This window comes from Apis cerana, linkage group LG3 (genome assembly GCF_029169275.1).
Source record: "Apis cerana isolate GH-2021 linkage group LG3, AcerK_1.0, whole genome shotgun sequence".
In the NCBI taxonomy this organism is placed as follows: Eukaryota; Metazoa; Arthropoda; class Insecta; order Hymenoptera; family Apidae; genus Apis; species Apis cerana.
In genome coordinates this window covers 12,241,669-12,262,570 of record NC_083854.1, presented here as the reverse complement: position 1 = coordinate 12,262,570, position 20,902 = coordinate 12,241,669, and the positions used below count along the sequence as shown (strand labels likewise).

Genomic DNA, 20,902 nt, shown 5'->3' with positions numbered 1-20,902 from the left:
ACGCAATAGAATATCACGTGATCGTGTCACGTGACGACGCCATATGCATAGCGCGAGCGGAAATTGTACACGAGACCGCGAAATTCAAATACGGCGAAACATTATTTTATTATTTATTAATAAATATCGTTGATACACGTGATATAAATAAATGTATACGTAATGTAATTCCATGGTTTCTCTTTTCGCTACAAATTCTCTTCGTTTCTTGATATTCAATAGCGACACGAAGCTTTACACTACGTACCTACCTTTAGATTTCAAATCAGTTTGCATAGAAATGAAACGACACTCTAGTTACGAGTGCAAAAAGACGAGTTTATCACGGGCATCTTTACAATGAAAATGGAAAAAAAACATAAACGAAAGAAGAAGAAGAAGGAGAAGGAAAAAAAAAGAAAATTCTAAAAGAAGAATCGTACGAGATTTTTTTAAATTCAAGCGTCCTTATGGCTGTTTTTTAATATTTCCACGGAAATATTAGAAAGAAGGATAACAAAAAAGAAAAAAAAAATTTCCAACGATACTATAGAAATGTTTAATCTCGAAGGGAAAATCTTCCGTTTCGATCTTCACACGAGTTCTTCTTTATTAACTCTTTGCGCTCGAATAAAAGAAAATTTTCACGAGAACAGTTTATTGAGAAGAAATTCACAAAGGAAAATAATACGATTAATATAATTTTCGAGGAATCGAAATGAATTTAATAAATTGATAGAAATAAAATTTCTCCTTTCAAGGAATAAAAAAAAAAAATTATTTTCCAAAAATCTTGTTCACCCAGAAATAGAAATCATGTCGAATTTAAACAGCGAATTTAATCGAAGTTAACGATTCAACGTTCATGGATATGCTCTATTTTTTTTTTTTTTTGCATTCGTCACGACGAACATACACGCTTTCCTCTCGTTTCATTTTTTTTTTTTTTCCGTTTCAGTTTCGACACTCTATATAAAATCCACAATAGGCAATTTAATAGGACAGTGCAAGGCTATCGCGGCTCCAACGCACACCAAAACGCAAAACGTTCGTATTTATAACCGTTGCTGTCCAAAGGTTAATAATACTTACGCTCCATACCAGAAAATGATCGGGATTACATAACAATTTGTTTCGGCCGGGTGCGCTTTCGCAATACGTTTCGGCCGAATTTTATCGCGGATCGATCGAAATTCCACGCGACTAACGAGAGCAAATTGAACAATGCTATTTATCGACCATACGCAGATTCCTGGTGTATCATCCGAGTGTATCCTCCGTTAGTGGATCCGCCGGAAAATTGCATCGCGCGCGTGGAGCGAAAGAGGCGTGATAAACCCGTTTAAAATTAAATATAAAATTTTTCAGCTTAAACGGGATAAAAGAAATTAAATTACTCGATTTATCCGTATTTGAAATGCGTCATAAGGCGCGTTGTGCGTCGATTCGTCCGTCGAGAGATTTAGAAACGTGTTCTCGAAAAGTATGCGGAAAGAGAAACGCGACGTAACGAACATAGTAAGAACTCGTGATTCGACAAAGTAAAAAAAACAAGTAAACGGATAAAAGTTTAAGGATCGTTAATAAAAATCCGGAAAACGATAGAGTTACGATTTTTCTTTTTTTTAATATCTTCATCCGTCAAATTACCGACGATATTTCAATATTTAATTTTCAAGATACGAATGTATAATATATAATTTCGTTTACACGAGTAAACCAGTAAACCACACGATCACACGCTCGTTTACTTTATATACTTAAATATCCACCGATACCGTGTTGTTGATCGGTAACGCGAGAGCACAGAATTTTGGAAACAGCGACTACGATGCAACAAACTCGATATCGCGTGATCATTTAAATTTTTACGATAGAAAACGAGGTGGTATTACATCGCGTTTCACGCCGATTGTTTTTTCCACGAGATTTTTGAATCGCGTTGAACCGGGCACGTTGTTGTTGAAAAATAAATAAAAATAAATTAATTAATAAATTAATTATATCTCAGATACTTTGAACCGTGGCCCAATTACAACGTAACTTATCGCTCGTGAAAAATATGAAACGGAAACAAACCAAAACTATCGTGTACGCGCGTCAATCGTCGCGTGTAAATAAAAATCGATGTAATAGGTCGACCTAAAAAAGTTTCTCGAAAAATATTTATACGTTCCCCGTTCGCAACGAAAAAAAAAAAAAAAAGAAAAATATCGCGTGAATTTTTTCGGGGAAAAAATATTTTATACGTGATATTTCGAATTCAATCTAACTCACCTTAAATAACTTTATCTTAACTTTATCTTTGAGGATATCGTCCGAGAAATTAATCCTCTCTGCTTTCGAAACAAAGCAGACTAATCACTCGTGGAAACGAAAGCTTCCTTTCAAGCAAAACAGCGAAAGAAAGACGACAACGTTTGCAGACTCTAACTGACTTGGTATTATACGGTATTTTGCACCGATAGTTAATGGATTCACAGAATGCGTAAATGCTGCCCTCTCGCCATCCAACTTCGACTCGTAACAGCGCCACAGTGCTTCGAAAGATTCGTAAAAAGTAATGTTTCGATGCATAACGATACATACGTTAAAACTATAATCGTATAATAAAATTTTAAATCCTATTTTTACGTTTGCAGAATAAACACGCAAGTTTTATTTAAGTTCATATTTGGCTCATAGCTTCTTTTTTTTAACGAGCATTTCTTTCTTAGTTTATCATACGTTTGCCGCAAATTCGAAACGCTTTCTAGGTTAACTTTCTTACTACATGTGCCTTGATTACTTAAGATTCGACCAGTCTCTTGTCAATTCGTAATACAAATCGTTCGATTCGTGTATCTCATCCTTCTTTTTAACATTACATATTTAAAAAGTATAATTTTCGTTCTTTCGTTTCTTACTCGAGTATTCATAATTTCTTTTCTATTTTATTTTAAGTTATATTGCACGTTTCATTTTCCTACATATTCCTATATATTATACATCGATTAAATGCAACATTAATTTTTGTATATCTTACATACATCTTTAACGAAATAACGAATTATAATAAAAAGCAATATTGTTCTAAATCTCCGTCATCACAAGCTCAAAATCGGATAAAAAATAATTTCGTCCGGTTAGATCCTATCGTTGAAACCATGTTGCGGCGCGCTGTACGAATCTCATGAATATTTATTCACGTATCGAACACGCGTTTCTTATATCTTCGTATCCTCAAAAACTTTTGAGCGCGTTTGCATCCGCCTGTTATCGCCTCTTCTTCCACGACAAATTTATCTCTCCTACCGTCGATTACAATCGAGAACGCAATTGTAGAAATATATTCGATATATTCGATGTCGTCGTCGTCTCTTATATACACGTAACGTTACATCACGTTCCAAATGATGGAGAATAATTTTATCTTCTCTTAACTCTTTCATTACTATGGGATAGTCTTTCTGCATAAGCTGTTGCTAACATATTATAGTTACTGACATACTATAGTCATACTATATACTATAGTCTCCATAAGATAGCGTGCTACAGTCGATTATAGTTGCTCTACGTAAAAATGTCACCGACATATTATTGGCTATACTATAGTCACTGACGTACTATAGTCTCTATGCATAAAATGTTAATGTACTATAATCACTCTCCATAAGATGTCACTGACGTACTATAATCTTCGTATCCTCTATAAAATATTACTGACATACTATAGTCTTCATAAGATGGCGTATTACAACCGACTATAGTTGCTCTACGTAAAATGCTATATTATTGGCAACTATAGTCACTGACATACTATAGTCTGTATGCATAGTATTATAGTCTCCCTCTATAAGATGTCACTGACATGCTATAGTCTCCCTCTATAAGATGGCGTATTAACCGACTATAGTTGCTCTACGTAAAATGCTACCGATATATTATTGGCGACTATAGTTACTGACATACTATAGTCTCTATGCATAGTACTATAGTCTCTTTCTATAAGATATCATTGACGTACTATAGTCTTCCTCCATAAAATATTGCTAACATATTATAGTCACCCTCCATACGATGTCACTGATGTACTATAGTCTCCCTCCATAAGATGGCGTATTACAATCGACTATAGTTGCTTGCTTAAAATGCTACTGATTATATTACTGACTATATTATTGGCGACTATAATCTCTCTGCATAAGATCTCATTGACGTACTATAGTCTCCCTCCATAAGATAGCGTATTACAACCGACTATAGTTGCTCTACGTAAAATGCCACCGATATATTATTGGCGACTATAGTCACTGACATACTATAGTCTCTATGCATAGTATTATAGTCTCCCTCTATAAGATGTCATTGACGTACTATAGTCTTCCTCCATAAAATGTCACTAACATATTATAGTCTCTTTCCATAAGATGTCACTGACATATTATAGTCTCCCTCCATAAGATGGCGTATTACAGTCAATTATAGTTGCTCTATGTAAAATGCCACCGACATATTATTGGCGACTATAGATGTCACTGACGTACTATAGTCTTCCTCCATAATATCACTGACATATCATAGTTTTCCTCCATAAGATGTCACTGATGTATTAGGGCCGACTATAGTCGCTCTCCATAACATGTACTACGGCCGATTAAAATCGCTCTCCACAAGATAACGAGTCATCGAGTATCTTTCTCTCGAAACGTAGCATCCTAGCATATTTTATTTTTCTCATTTGTTTCTCACGAGATTCCTCGATAATAAAAATCATCAAAAATACAGCTTAAACGCCGACGATCTTTCTCGAGTACATATTTACATATTTTTACCGCGAAATAGAAGAAAAATAAGAAACTTCTCGTGAAAACGCAAAGTTTGGAAAGAAAATCGGTTTCAACAGCAGCGATATATATTCCCCGCGGCTCGAAACCTCATTAAAAATAGAAGATCGCACGCACAAGCACGCCCCGTCCTGCTCGACGTTCGTACAAATCCATCGATAATCCCCTCGGAACATTCGATCCTGTTATTTATTTACTACAGCTCGATACCGATCTTGACGACCGTATCGTCCGATGTATACTCAAATTCGTCGGAATGCTCGAAATACTCTCTGTTTTTCTCCTCTCTCGAGGAGAGTTTCGGATCGGATCGAACGGAGAGGCGTGCCAGCACGCTTTCCTAGGCAGGAGGGGAGGGGAGGCTCTCTCGAGAAGATCCATTGTGGATGTAGATGCGGAAGATTGGAAAAGGTGGCGTGCACAATTTCGCGGATGGAAGGGGGTCAAGGGTGATTAAGGGACCCTCGTGTGTGCCGGGGAATCGGGGTCAATGGAATTCATCCCCCTCGGCCCGTGTCGACCGCTCCTTAGTCGCTTAAAAAATCCAACGCCTTCTTCCTCTTCCTCGCCTTTGTTCTTCCGACATCCCCGTTATCGAGAATATCCTATCCCCTCCCCTTCTCGCTCACAGGATCTGTTTATTTGTTCCTCTTTTCCTCTTATTTCTTCGTAATCAATCAATTAATCGACCAAGCCGGTTTAATTCCAAACCAATCCCTCTCCTATTCGTCTCACAGAAATAATCTCTTTATTTCTTCCCTTTCTCTCTTTCTTCTTCTTATTTCTTTACGATCAATCGTTTTCCAAAAGATTTCTGATCCTCTCGCTGTCAATATTTCCGCAACGCGATTAAGATTCTTCTCTTTCTCTCTCTCTCTTTTCAGATACGACTTCTCCGTTTATTGAAAAAGACAGGCGAATAAAGCGCGGGTTAAGAAACGAGAAATGTTCTCGCGGTTCGAAGACAAAAAGCTTCGAAATTCGCGGTTATTTCTCGTTGTTTTCCCAAAAATACGCGATCGAGAGAAACGAATGATCTATACTCGGCTCGAATCGAGTTGGATTCGACCAACGTTCTCACGATCCGCTGGCGCGTCGACAGCAGCGGTTAAAATAAACCGCCGCGGCCTTCGGTCGAAGCGGGATCGATGCACGTGCGCCTGCGCAGAAAATAATTCGTTCGCTCCTCTTGCGAACGAGAGAGACAGAGAGAGAACTATCGGCATTGGTCAACGATCGATCAGGGCTCGCAGCTTCCACGCGCTATGAAGTTGGCCGCTGATCGTGCGAATTAATAGTTCGAGCATCGATTCGAAGAATATCGTATACGAGACATTTTCACGTGATTAATAAATCAAATCTGTTGTGTTTAATTTTTGACGTCCCAATTCATAATTTATACTAATAACGATAAACCCAAAACTAATTCACAAGCAGAGAATACAAGAAAAATGAAAAATAATCAAGTATTAATTTCATTATCGATAATAATTAAAAATTCAGTTCGAAAAATCTTAAAAAATTAACATTATGATATAATGTAAAAATAAAAAATACATTTATACTTAATATTCTAGCTGAATTAAAATTTCAAACAAATTTATAAATAATTCCCAAAATTATCATTTTTTTCTTAAACTATTGCCGAATTATATTTCTTTTCCTTTTTTCATAAGAGCGGGATATATTTCTCGGGAAATATAACAGTCTCGCGAGGTTTGCGTAAAAACGCAAGGACTTAATTCCGGCTTAATTCAGGAGGATTAGAGGAGAGGAGAGATGTATTTCAGAAAAGTTGGCGTAAGAATTCGTGACAAAGCCTCCACCTCGAAACTTTTACCGGCTAATCAACCCGCGAAATTCCTCTGCTCGAAGAAGCCAAGAACGAGGTTAAACGAGGGAGGAGGGGGAGGAAAGAGGGGGAGATCGAACCGCGAATGTCTCGAACAGAAAAATCCGTTCGGTACGTGTAAATTTCGATTACGAAAAAAAAAAGAAAAAACAGAGAATTTTCAAATATCCCTCGAAATGTTTCGGGAGGAAAAATTTTGCAATCGATTTTTTAATCGCAAAAACATGATTTCTCCTCTTCGATGTAAAATTAAAAATTCGAAAAATTGTCTCCGATCGTTAAAAAATCAACTATCGAAAAAATTCGAAATTTTACTCGAAACATTAAATTAAACCGTCAATCACGATTTATATATACGTAATAATCGTTGGTTCAATTAAAAAGAAGCTTGAAGTCTCCGAGACGTCTAATTACGCAATTATAACGCGTTTATTAAAAATCTTTTCGGTCGCGTTGTAACGAGTTACGACAATCCTTTGAAGTCCTTTTCTTCCCGCGAATTTCATCTCGTTCTTTTACATATATATATAAAACATTAATTACCGCAGCTGAGCGAGTATTTTTCCAAAGGAAAAATATTAAAAATGCGTAACAAAATTGAAATATGCATATATATATTCGAATCTATTTCTGGCTGCAAAGTAAAAAAGAAGCGTAAATAGGCGATATTACATTTTATTTCCTGCGGGATAAATCTTGATAAAAATTTACACGATTTTCGCGTAATTAGAGAAAAAACGTAAAAATAACAAATTGCACGCTCATAAAAGGAACACAGAGATCCATATCGCGCCCCTGTTTCATTTTAAACCTTGAAACATTTTTTGAAAAGGAAAAAGCTGATTTAAAAATCGATCGTAACAACTGGTAAATAAAGCCTCGAAGAAAGGAAAGGTTCGTTAAATAATCCACCGATTATTTTTCGCCACCAAAAAACCTTCGATTCCACGACATCTCTGTTGATCGCTGACTGAATAATGCGATTAAGAGAGGCGATCGAGAACGATCGAAATTGTGGAAAAATAAAAAAAAAAATAGCATCGAATCTCTATTCTTCTTCAATTTCTACTCTTAGAACTTATTCGAATTTCTAAATTTCTTTTTAAAGTTTTTTGACTTTATTTGAGCTGTGATTAACGATCTTCGATCTTCGAACATCCACCTTTAACCAAATTCAAATTTAAATTTAAATCCAAAAATTATAATATATCACTGCAGAATTTCGTATTCCCAAATAGACACAAAGATTTCCACTATTTTTCAAAAGATGGATTGCTTGTAAAAAAAGAAAGGAAGGAGGACGATATTTTGAAAGAGGACAATACGTCTCGAGAAACGTTGGAAAATATCGTTGTTAACGTTTGGAAAACACGGTGACCAGCGTAAAGTGGTATAAATTGTGCGGGGGAGGGGGGGGAAGGGAGGGCGAAATTTCGTTTTCCCCGCCAACTTTCCTCGCGAAAAAGGAAAAAGCTGGATTAATTATTGCCACTTGCATTTTTATTAATAAGAATTCGGTTGGCAATTCTATGGGGAGGGAATGTAGACGAAAAAGTGGACGTGCGAGCACGTTTAATTAGATTTCCCTTTTGTGTTCCACGTTTGGATGTATCACAGGTTGATTATTGCTTGTTTCAAAGGCGTCGTTGAGATCGACAGATATGCCAATGGGGGAAAGGAGGAAAAAATTATTGACAATTCGACGAGGTATAGGTTTGAAGTGTAAGAATGATATCGTGTTTTGAAACAATTATATATTATAAGGTATAAAGAGAGGTTATATTTATATTTGGAAGAGTTAATGAAAATTGTTTCTTTTTTTATTATATTAATTTTAATCATTTGAAGTCTCTTTATGTATTGATATAAAGAGAGGTTATATTTATATTTGGGAGAATTAATGCAAACAAAAATTATTTCTTTTTAATTTTTGTCATTTGAAGGTTAAGTCTCTTTATATATTGATATAGAGATCTTATATTCATTTTTGGAAGCAGATAAAAATCATTTAAATGTTAAGTCTCTTTATATATTGATGTAAAGATCATTTTTATAATTGGAAGAGTTAATGCAGACCAAAATTGTTTCTTTTTAATTTTTGTCATTTGAAGGTTGAGTCTCTTTATATATTGGTATAGAGATCTTATATTCATTTTTGGAAGAGTTAATGCAGATAAAAATCATTTAAATGTTAAGTCTCTTTATATATTGATATAAAGATCATTTTTATAATTGAAAGAGTTAAGATGAAAATTGTTTCTTTTTAATTTTTGTCATTTGAAGGTTGAGTCTCTTTATATATTGGTATAGAGATCTTATATTCATTTTTGGAAGAGTTAATGCAGATAAAAATCATTTAAATGTTAAGTCTCTTTATATATTGATATAAAGATCATTTTTATAATTGAAAGAGTTAAGATGAAAATTGTTTCTTTTTAATTTTTAATTTTTGTCATTTGAAGGTTGAGTCTTCTTATATATTGGTATAGAGATCTTATATTCATTTTTGGAAGCAGATAAAAATCATTTAAATGTTAAGTCTCTTTATATATTGATGTAAAGATCATTTTTATAATTGGAAGAGTTAATGCAAACAAAAATTATTTCTTTTTAATTTTTATCATTTGAACATTAAGTTTCTTTATATATTGATATAGAAATCATATTCATATTTGGAAAAGTTAATGCAAATAAAAATTGTTTCTTTTTTATTTTATTAATTTTAATCATTTGAATATTATCTCTTTATATATTGGTGTAAAGAGAGATTATATTCATATTTGAAAAAGTTAATGCAGATAAAAATTGTTTCTTTTTTATTTTATTTTATTTTTATAAATTGGTATAGAGATCATATTCATATTTGGAAGAGTTAATGCAGATAAAATTTTTTTTTTTATTTTATTAATTTTAATCATTTGAATGTTATTTCTTTATATATTGGTAGAAAGAGAGATTATATTCATATTTGAAAGAGTTAATGCAGATAAAACTTATTTCTTTTTTATTTTATTAATTTTCATTATTTGAACTTATTTGTTAAGTTTTATTTCATATATTGGTATATAAAGATTATATTTATATTTGGAAGAATAATTGTTTCTATTTTGTTTTATCAATTTTAATTATTTAAATATTAAGTCTCTTTATATATTGATATAAAGATCACATTCATATTTGAAAGATTAATACATAAAAATTGTTTCTTTTTTATTTTATTAATTTTCATTATTTGAACATTAAATCTGAATTCATATATAGAAATTATATTCATATTTGGAAGAGTTAATGCAAACAAAAATTCTTTCTTTTTTATTTTATTAATTTTAATAATTTAAATCTCTTTATATATTGATATAGAAATTATATTCATATTTGGAAGAGTAAATGCAGATAAAAATTGTTCCTTTTTTATTTTATTTTTATATATTGGTATAGAGATCATATTCACATTTGGAAGAGTTAATGCAAACAAAAATTATTTCTTTTTAATTTTATTAATTTTCATTATTTGAACGTTAAATCTGACTTCATATATAGAAATTATATTCATTTTGGAAGAGTTAATGCAGATAAAAATTCTTTCTTTTTTATTTTATTTTTATATATTGGTATAGAGATCATATTCACATTTGGAAGAGTTAATGCAAACAAAAATTCTTTCTTTTTTATTTTATTAATTTTAATAATTTAAATCTCTTTATATATTGATATAAAGAGAGATTATATTCATATTTCAAAAAGTTAATGCAAATAAAAATTCTTTCTATTTCGTTTCATCAATTTTAATCTCTCTGAACAGTTAAGCCTGATTTCAAATTGATTTAGAAACGAATTATCTTTTACTCTATTCAAACAACGCCACATTCTCTCGATTATAATCAGAAAAATTGCATGAATTTTAATCCCGTTTGTTCCATCTCATTTATACAATTATCCTGATCTAACGATCGGATCAAAAATACATTGCCCATTTCCTTCCATCGTTTCATAATAAAATCTGCAATTTTCGAACCGATGTTCCATTTCTACTCGATCGTTTTGGACTGGAAAATTCAACGTTTGCAAAGGAAATTTAAAAAAGGAAGGGAAAAAAATCTTAAAAATCTCGAAGTTGAACACGAGTTTCGAAAGAGCAAAAGCGAGCTGCATATTTCAACGAAACCACCGATCATCCTTTCGCTCAATATTTCATTCTTTCCCGCGTCAAAAATCAACCACGACGTTTTGAAGATTTGTTGCATCATTTAAGGAATCGTTCCAGGAGGAGAATAATCGAAGAGGGAGGAGAAAGGGAAGGCGGAGATTAATTAAAGCACAAATGGAACGTAATTCATCGGACGATCCCAAGGTAAATCCAATTTTTCTTCACCGCTCGACTCAAATCGTTTCTCTCGGAAAATTTCCGTTTCATTTTCGAAACGAGAATTTTCCGTCTAAATTTCACCAACGCGAAACATTGGAAATTTAATCTCGGCCGTGGAATCTTTTCCGTCGACTGTTAAAAAAAAAAAGAAGGGAGAGAAAAAAGGGGGAAAAAAGAGAAAGCTAATTGAAATGTAGAGAAGAAGAAGAGAGAAGGAATTAAACGAAGAAACCGGCGGTTTCGATCAAACGGTTTCTGAAAATTCAGAGGATAGATTAGTGAAATGAAATTTACGAAATATTGGAAATTTGATCTCGATCGTAGAAATCGGTTTCTTGTTTGACTGTGAAAAAAGAAGAAGAAACTAATTGAAACGTGAAAGGAGAAAGAAAGAAGGAGGGAATTAATTATAAATGAAAACGTGATCTTCTGTGACGATTTAAGGTGGATTCGATTTCCATCCGATTTTTCGACGAAGGCGAATCTTTTCTTCAAATTTTTCAAATTGTACGTAATAAATATATCGAATATATCATGGAAACCAAGAGAAGTTAATTTAATTAGCGATTTATCAAAATACGCTCGAATTTTTCCATCCGATTTTTCCGATTTTCGCTTGAGAAAAATTTCAAATCTAGAATGTGAAAAGCTTGATCCATAATTTAATTAAGTATAAACGAATGAGTATATAAATGAAACGCGATCTTTGACGATTTAAAGTGGATTCGATTTCCATCCGATTTTTCGACGAAGGCAAATCTTTTCTCCAAATTTCTCAAATTGTACACAATAAATATATCGAATATATCGTGGAAACCAAGAGAATTTAATTTAATTAAATTATTTTATCAAGATTTATCAAAATACGCTCGAATTTTTCCATCCGATTTTTCCGATTTTCGCTTGAGAAAAATTTCAAAAACGGGCGAATTTCTTCTAAATACGACGTTGAAAAATTTAATTCTAGAATGTGAAAAGCTTGATCCATAATTTAATTAAGTATAAACGAATGAGTATATAAATGAAACGCGATCTTTGACGATTTAAAGTGGATTCGATTTCCATCCGATTTTTCGACGAAGGCAAATCTTTTCTCCAAATTTCTCAAATTGTACACAATAAATATATCGAATATATCGTGGAAACCAAGAGAATTTAATTTAATTAACGATTTATCAAGATACGCTCGAATTTTTCCATCCGATTTTTCCGATTTTCGCTTGAGAAAAATTTCAAATCTAGAATGTGAAAAGCTTGATCCATAATTTAATTAAATATAAACGAATGAGTATATAAGTGAAACGCGATCTTTGACAATTTAAGGTGGATTCGATTTTCATCCGATTTTTCTCGTTCCTCCTCTAAAATTTCCTTCTCATTCTCAAAACACTCAAATTCCTTTAAATTTCAATTCGTATAACGAAACCTAAAATCTAATCCAACAGATTTCCATTAATACATAAATGACAATAAAACAGATTCGATTTCCATCCGATTTTTCTCGTTCCTCCTCTAAAATTTCCTTCTCATTCTCAAAACACTCAAATTCCTTTAAATTTCAATTCGTATAACGAAACCTAAAATCTAATCCAACAGATTTCCATTAATACATAAATGAAACGCGACAATCTAAGATATATTCGACTTCCATCCGATTTTTCTCATTTCTCCTGCAAAATTTCCTTTAAATATCATATATGACAAAAAATCTAAAATCTAATCCAACAGATTCCCATTAATACATAAATGAAACAATCTAAGACAGATTCGACTTCCATCCGATTTTTCTCATTCCTTCTCCAAAATTTCCTTTAAATATCATATATGACAAAAAAACCTAAAATCTAATCCAACAGATTCCCATTAATACATAAATGAAACGTTCGACAATCTAACACAGATTCCACACATTCCTCCTCCTCCTCCTCCTCCTCCAAAATTTCCTTTAAATATCATATATAACAAAAAATTCTAAAATCTAATCCAACAGATTCCCATTAATGCATAAATGAAACGTTCGACAATCTAACACAGATTCCATACATTCCTCCTCCTTTTCCTCCTCCTTTTCCTCCTCCTCCTCCTTCAAATTTCACGATTGCACATAACGCGAAACGTTGGAAATTTAATCTCGGCCTCTCCCCCACCGCCACTGGGGAACGGAATGGAAAGAATGGGAGACACTGTTCGAGAGCAATTGACTGTATACACCTTTCCTTCGAGTCGCGAAGCCACCTCCCTCCCCCCTCCTCCTTTGGAAACGTTCCCGGATATCTCGCCCCGGGGACTCGAGAATCGAGACCAGGCCCTCCTCATTTCCACAATCTCTCTCTTCCTCCCTCTGTTCTCAGATACGATGGAAACGTATCGAGGAATAAAACCTGGAATTTGCTTAAAGATTTATCATCCGACCCTTCGCGTCGCGTTCCACGGCGGGGCTCCCCTTCTTCTCGATTTCGGCTCAGCCACAGCTATCGCGAGTAATTTTGCGGGTGGGAAGGAAAACGAGTCGACTCCTTCTTTTCGAGGAGGCCTATGTAAGAGGAGGAGGAGGAGGAGGAGGAGGAGGAGGAGGAGGAGGAGGAGGAATGATGAGAGTGTTGTTTTCTTCGATGGGCGAGACTGAAAGGGAGAGAGAGAGAGAGAGGATTATATTTTCCCCCAGGCGCACACTCGCTAGGGAATATCTATGAAGACTTGTTGTCGTTGTTGGGGGAAATGTGACGGAAGAGTTTTCAGGGATTCGTGTGTTTCTGTTTTTTTCTTGGATCACAGATTTGGAAAGTATTTATATATGTGTGTATTTTTTTTTTGTAAATCGATGCCAATGTGATTATATTTTTCCCCAGGCGCATATTCTGGGGAATATTCGTGAAGTCTTGTTGGGGGAAAATATGATGGAAGAATTCTAGGAATTCGTGTATGATTTCTTTTTTTTTTTTTTGGATTACAGATTTGGAAAATATTTATTTATTTTTTTTTTTAAATCGACGTTTGAACGCGATTATATTTTTTCTTAGGTATACATCCTGGGGAATATTCGCGAAGTCTTGTTGGAGGAAAATGTGACGGAAGAATTCTAAGAATTCGTGTGTGGTTTCTTTTTTTTTTCTTCTTGAATCACAGATTTGGAATGTATTTATATTTTTTTTTTTTAATTGATCGCATACAGGATTATATTTTTCCCCAGACGCACATTCTGGGGAATATTCGAAATCTTGTTGGGGAAAAATGTGACGGAAAAATTTTCAGAATTCGTGTATGGTTTTTTTTTTTAAATCGACGTTTAAACGCGTACACGACTATACTTTTTCTTAGGCACACATCCTGGGGAATATTCGCGAAATTTTGTTGTTGTTGTTGTTGAAAAATAACGGAAGAATTTTAATTCGTGTGTGGTTTCTTTCCTCTCCTTTCTCCTTTCTTTTCTTCTTCTACGGATTTCGAAAATATTTCTTCTTTAAAAATCGACGTTCGAAAAAGAAACGCGTTATACGCGATTATATTTTTCCCCAGACACATTCTAGGAAATATTCGCAAAGTTTTGTTGGGGGAAAATGTGACAAAAGAGTTTTAACAATTCGTGTGTGATTTCTTTTTCTTCTTCTTCTTATATCACAAATGATATGACAGAAAATTTCAGAACCTTGTTGGAGATTTGGAAAATATTTATAGTTTTGTTCAAAATCGGGGAGAAATTGTTCGAACGGGAAGAAAGAAACACGATTATATTTTCCCTTTGGGGAATATTCGCGAAGTCTGGGGAGATCTTTTTCAGGATCTTTCCAGACACGCATTTGCAAAATAGTTCTATTTTTTTTTATTCCAGAAAATCGACATTCGAACGGAGAATCGAGTAGAATCGAGTAGAATTTTCTTTGGAAAGAAAGAATCAGAGAATTAAAAAGATCGGATTAACTGGAAGAAGAGAAGGGGTGAAACTGGCCAGTGAAAGCAATAAATATAAACGTACGAGTTTAGCTGAATGAATATATTTTTATTACACGTGATAAACGATTAAATTATCCGTGTCTAAGAAAAACAAATAGGTGCCAACTACGAAGCAATGCTATTGCTACCAACATCGAATAATAAAACCGTAAATAAAATTTCTTGCGAACTTTAAATTCCATAATGAAAACGATCGACGAAAGTCAAGAACCGTCGTTCGTTAATCCATCATAATTGAGAATGAAAAATCCACGACGAGGCGTGTCTGACGAAGAAGAGCGACTCCATCGATCAACATCGATTGAAAAAAGATAACTCTGTCGTACCGACCGAGAGAATAGAAAAACGCGGGAAATTTAAATTTGACAAACCTTCTTCACCTCGAACGCGATAAAATCGGGTCTCGAAATTCCCTCGCGCGAGTGTAATGCTAATTTCTCCTTTCCTTTCCTTCCTTTCTTCCTATCCAAACCTTCCTCGAGACCTCGAAGAAATTTCCTCGATTTAAAAAACTCTCGACGCCAAGTCAAGTTTCCTTTCTTCCCTTAAAAAGCCCGGCCAACTTTCGAGCAATCGGTTGCGAAAAGAACCGATTTGCGAAAATTCTGGAGAAGAGATAATCCGCTGTTGTTTTTCTTTTTTCTCGAAATCTCTCGAAAAGAAAAGAAAAAAAAAAAGAAGAATTGGAAGAAATTCGGCTTCGATTCGTCCACGATTAATTAATTCCCGCAACTTTCATTAACAAATCTCAATGTTGAACGAGCTACAATTCTTTTTACATCTAACTCAAAACTATTCCAGCAAATAATCCTGTCATTCTTGAGATCGATAAAATAAAACACTTGAAATTAAATTCTAATAAATCTCCACAACGAATTAATAAATAAATACCAGCTGTTACGAATGAATGATGAATGAACTAATGACGATACAGGTGTTGAAGCTGTTATTGCTGTTGGTAACCATGTTGAAATCTGAGCTCTTTTTGCAAAAGCTATTAATAATAAAAAAATTATTATAAATTCATTTATTTTGTAAAAGGTTAAATTTCAACTTCCATTAATAACTAATTAATAAAAATCCAATATCTCCTAAACGATTTACAACAATTGTAACTATTCCTGAAGTAAATGCTTCTATTTTTACATAACAAATTAACTAAACAATAAGAAATCGAACCTAAAATAATCGCAGCCTAAAATAATCGATAATATATAATAACATTTTCTAACCTTTTCTTTTTAAAGAACAATGATGGAAATTCGTTTATTCGGAGTTGAGAAAAATAGATTTTTTAAATAATATAAATATAAATTATAAATATATCTATTATTTGCATTTTTATGTTTCTTATATTATATTTAAACGATATTCAAAATATTTGGTCTTGAAATTAATATATATATATATATATAAAAATTAAAAGTAAAATTATTAAATATAAAAATCGACTTGATCGAATTTAATCAAATTTAATCGAATTTATTATAACATCACAGCGTTAAAATTAATTGTGACTCGCGCTGCTCGTATAAATGAACAGATTATAGTAAGATTACTCATATAAATGATCCCGTAACTATTAACCCACTGCATAATTCAAACTTCTCTCTCTCTCTCTCTCTCCCTCTGTTCCTGTATTTCTGTCTCTCTCCAGTAGTCGAAAGTAATAATAAAGTAATATGAAAGCTGGATCGTAGAATTGCATCGATTCGAAGCTTTCGTATTTCTCCTTTATTTCTGTGTTATGTATATCATATATCACGGACGAAAGTAATGGAAATAATGAATTGAGTTTTATTTGCACCAAACTTTCGCACGGATTAAAATTTTACACTGCGATTCTTTTCCCTTCGAGGAAAGGAATTGATCGCGAATCGAACGAATTAAAAGTAGAAAATCTGCAAAGCTTTTTTTAAAACTTTCTTTTTTACGTTTCTTAATATAAGTTAATTTGAGTACGAGATCAATCGAAAAGTAAAAGTTTCGAAAGGGAAGGGGCAGAGTGTTTTTTAAAATTGCGAGAAATTAATCGATATGTTAAGTCGAAATAATTATGTGATTAATTGTAATTAATCTACAGAGACCCTCTTCTTAGATTCTTTTTGTAAATGAATTAATTTGAGGCTAGAAAAATTAAAAAGTGCAAAGGTGAAGTTTTTTTACAAAAAAAAATATTAATCGATCTGTTAAGTCGATTAATTATGTATAGAGACCCTCCTCTTAGATTCTTTTTGTGAATAAATTAATTTTTAATAAATAAAAAAATTAAAAAGTGCAAAAAGTTAAGGCGAACTTTGTAAATAAATTAATTAATTAATACGAGGACTTTTTACAAAAAAAAATAATTAATCGATCTGTCAAGTCGAAATAATTATGTGATTAATTATAATTAATTTACAGAGGTCTTTTTGTAAGTGAATTAATTTGAGGCTAGATAAAAAAAATTAAAAAGTGCAAAGGGTTAAGATGAGGTCTTTTTACAAAAAAAAAAAAAAATACTAATCGATCTGTTAAGTCGATTAATTATAGAAACCCTCTTCTTAGATTCTTTTTATAAATGAATTAATTTAAGGCTAAATAAAAAAATTAAAAAATCCAAAAGATTAAAGCGACGTCTTTTTATAAAAAAAAAAATAATTAATCGATCTGTCAAGTCGAAATAATTATGTGATTAATTATAATTAATCTACAGAGATCTTTTTTGTAAGTGAATTAATTTGAGGCTAGATAAAAAAAAATTAAAAAGTGCAAAGAGTTAAGGCGAGATCTTTTTACAAAAATAAAGAAATTAATCGATCTATGAAATCGAAATAATTATGCGAGAAGCGCAGCTTGATTCGATTATCATATCGATAATTATCTATCTAAGAGATTCTCTTCTTAAATTATTTTTGTAAATAAATTAAGTTGAAACTAGATAAAAAAATTAAAAAGTGCAAAAGGTTAAGGTCTTTTTACAAAAATAAAAAAATTAATCGATCTGTTAACTCGAAATAATTATGTAAGAAGCTTAATTTAAATCAATTATCCACAGCTTTGTAAAGAATTATAAAGATGAAGGATTTTCTCTTAACCCTTAAGACTCGTACATCGAGTCTTATGGCTCGACATCTCAATTCTTACACCAACTCCAACGTCGACATTATACAACGCAGCTCCTAAAATAATTTAAAATATCTTTTCTTTCCTTTCAAATACTTCTTTCAAATAATACCAATATTCTACGCAACGTCTTATCGAGACCCTCTTTTTCGATCCTTTTCGAATTAATTTGTGAATGGATTAAGGAGTTGCTGTTAGAAAAACGGAAAAAAAAAAAAAAAAATCAACTGAGCTTCAACTAATCGATTATCCACAGCTTTCGATAGAAAAAGAAGCTATAAAGATGGAGGACGTGGTCGATTCGTTTCTTGAGGAATAAAGGAATAATCGAAATAAATTATCCGATTAAATTACATCCCGACAAATGATGAAAGATGAATCTGATATCTTTCTCCCGTTATCCATCAATTTAAGGTAAGAAAAAAATAAATAAATAAAGGAAAATTCGCAAAATTCGCATTGGAGGATTAAACGAATCAATTCCAAAAAGCACGATCTACGATTCCTCTTACGCCACTCACTCGCTCTAATTAAGAAGCCTTGAAGAAAACAAGATGCTTGATGAAAGAAAAGGAAAAAGGAAAAAAAAATTTTTTCTAAAACGTGATCCGTCGCGGTTGAAATATTTTAATTCAAAGCTGTTCACCTGATTATTTACCTCTCCTTTTCTTTCATCCTCTCCCTCTCTCTCTCTCTCTCACTTTCGCTCATCTTTTCACGCGCTGCACCTCTTCGAATCGCGCTGGCTCTATTACCGAGCAGGAAATACAGAATAAATTTAAAAATCCGCTGGAAAATGATCGATCCTGATGCAAAAGTGGCTACTTAAAAAAAAAGAAGAGGGTTGTAAAAATAAAAGTGTTTTTGTTTCGTAAGGAGATTATCTTTTTTTAAAAAGGAATGTTATTTTTCTTTTTTTTCAGGGGAGAGAAGACATTAAATCGTCGATTCTTTTCTCCACGTTTTTTTATTACGAATCGTCATAAATCGATTGTGATCCAAGAAAAAAAAAAAAAAGAAACCACACACGAATTCTTAGAACTCTTCCTTTTCTCCCAACAACAACAACAACAACAACAAAATTTCGCGAATATTCCCCAGGATGTGTGCCTAGGAAAAAATATATATCGTGTTCGAACGTCGATTTAAAAAAAAAAAGAAACCATACACATAATTCTTAAAACTCTTCCGTCACATTTTCCCCCAGCAAGACTTAAATATTCCCTAGAATATGCGCCTAGGGAAAAGTATAACCGTTGATTTACAAAAAAAAATATATAAATATAAATATAAATATATATGTGTAAAAATTCCAAATCTGTGATTCAAAAAAAAAGAAACCACACACGAATTTTTAAAACTCTCCCGTCATATTTTCCCCCGAACAAGACTTCGAATATTCCCCAGGATGTGTGCCTAAGAAAAAATATAATCGTGTTCGAACGTCGATTTAAAAAAAAAAATAAATACTTTCCAAATCTGTGATCCAAGAAGAAAAAAAAAAGAAACCACACATGAACTCTTCCGTCACGTTTTCCCCCAACAACAACAACAACAAAATTTCGCGAATATTGGCGAGAAAAAATATAATCGCGTTTCTTTTCCGAATATCGTATAATCAAAATATTTCAGCTAAACTCGTACATTTATTGTTTTCACTGTCCAGTGAACACGTGTCGAGGGATTTCATACGCGAAAAGCGAGTAAGGTTTCTTTTATTTGTTCCTCCTCCGATTAAAGGGAGGACTGGTCGTCGATTGGGTAGAATTAATTATCGGCGGACGGTAAATTCGGGGATACGAAGTTGGCAAGCGTGGCGAAAACGCGCGAAAACAATTAACGAGTTGGCGAGCTGGGAATTAAATAATTTGTCGCTAGACCCGTTTTCCTAATTTAACAACGATTCAATTCTCGATTCCCTGAGATTGTTCTTAAGTAAAGAAGCCCCCTCTCGTATTTCCCCTAAACTTTCACGAACAATCGGATTTTTCGTTCGAAATAACTTGAATTCGCGTCTTCGTGTGAACGAGCTTCGATTTCGAATTATTGATTAAACGTTGACGCGGTTCTCGATGCGAAACTAAAAATTAGTTTTAAAACTCTGAACAAAATCTGATAAAATTTTATTAAAAAGAATATTTTATTGATGGATAATTCTTTGAATTATCTTCAAAAATCTTGACGATTGTAACGAATAATTATAATTATATTAAAATTTTATTAAAAAGAATATATACATATATACATATATATTTTGTTGAGCTTGGATAATAAGAATCTTGACAATTGTAACGAATGATTATATTAGAAATTAGTTTTAAAGAAACTCTGAATAAAATCTGATAAAATTTTATCAAAAAGAATATATTTTATTGATGGACAATTGGATAATTCTTTGAATTATCTTGACGATTCTCACGAATGATTACATTAGAAATTAAAGAAACTTTGAATAAGCTAATGAAAAAAAATATATATATAATTAGGAAAAATCTTGATAGGATAGATCAATCTTTGGGAGGAGGAGGAAAAATATAAATTTCATAATTTTGCGCGTGATCCTTGCTGATCTTCTCTGTATCGTTCCAATTTTATATATATATACTCTTTTTTTCGAAGAGCGATTAGTTTGAAAGTAAAGGTATTCAATGGTTAATTATTCACAAACTAATACGATACGTAACGTAACCGACGATGTAAATTGTTGGCATAATTAATGAAGATTGATCGAGTGCAAAACGCGAGTCGCGACGCCTGAATGGCGTATATTTGGAAACATTGATGAATTGGCCACGGTTCTAATTAATCTTCACTTTTCGTTAA

The 20,902-nt window shown here is 32.7% G+C and overlaps 2 protein-coding genes across 2 annotated transcripts in view; both read right to left on the bottom strand.

Annotated features, from left to right (window-relative positions):
* Nucleotides 1-20,902, bottom strand: part of LOC108001912 (uncharacterized) — a 164,417-nt gene that overhangs the window by 61,254 nt on the left and 82,261 nt on the right. The window lies entirely within an intron of this gene.
* Nucleotides 1-20,902, bottom strand: part of LOC107994501 (heparan sulfate glucosamine 3-O-sulfotransferase 1) — a 154,002-nt gene that overhangs the window by 87,603 nt on the left and 45,497 nt on the right. The window lies entirely within an intron of this gene.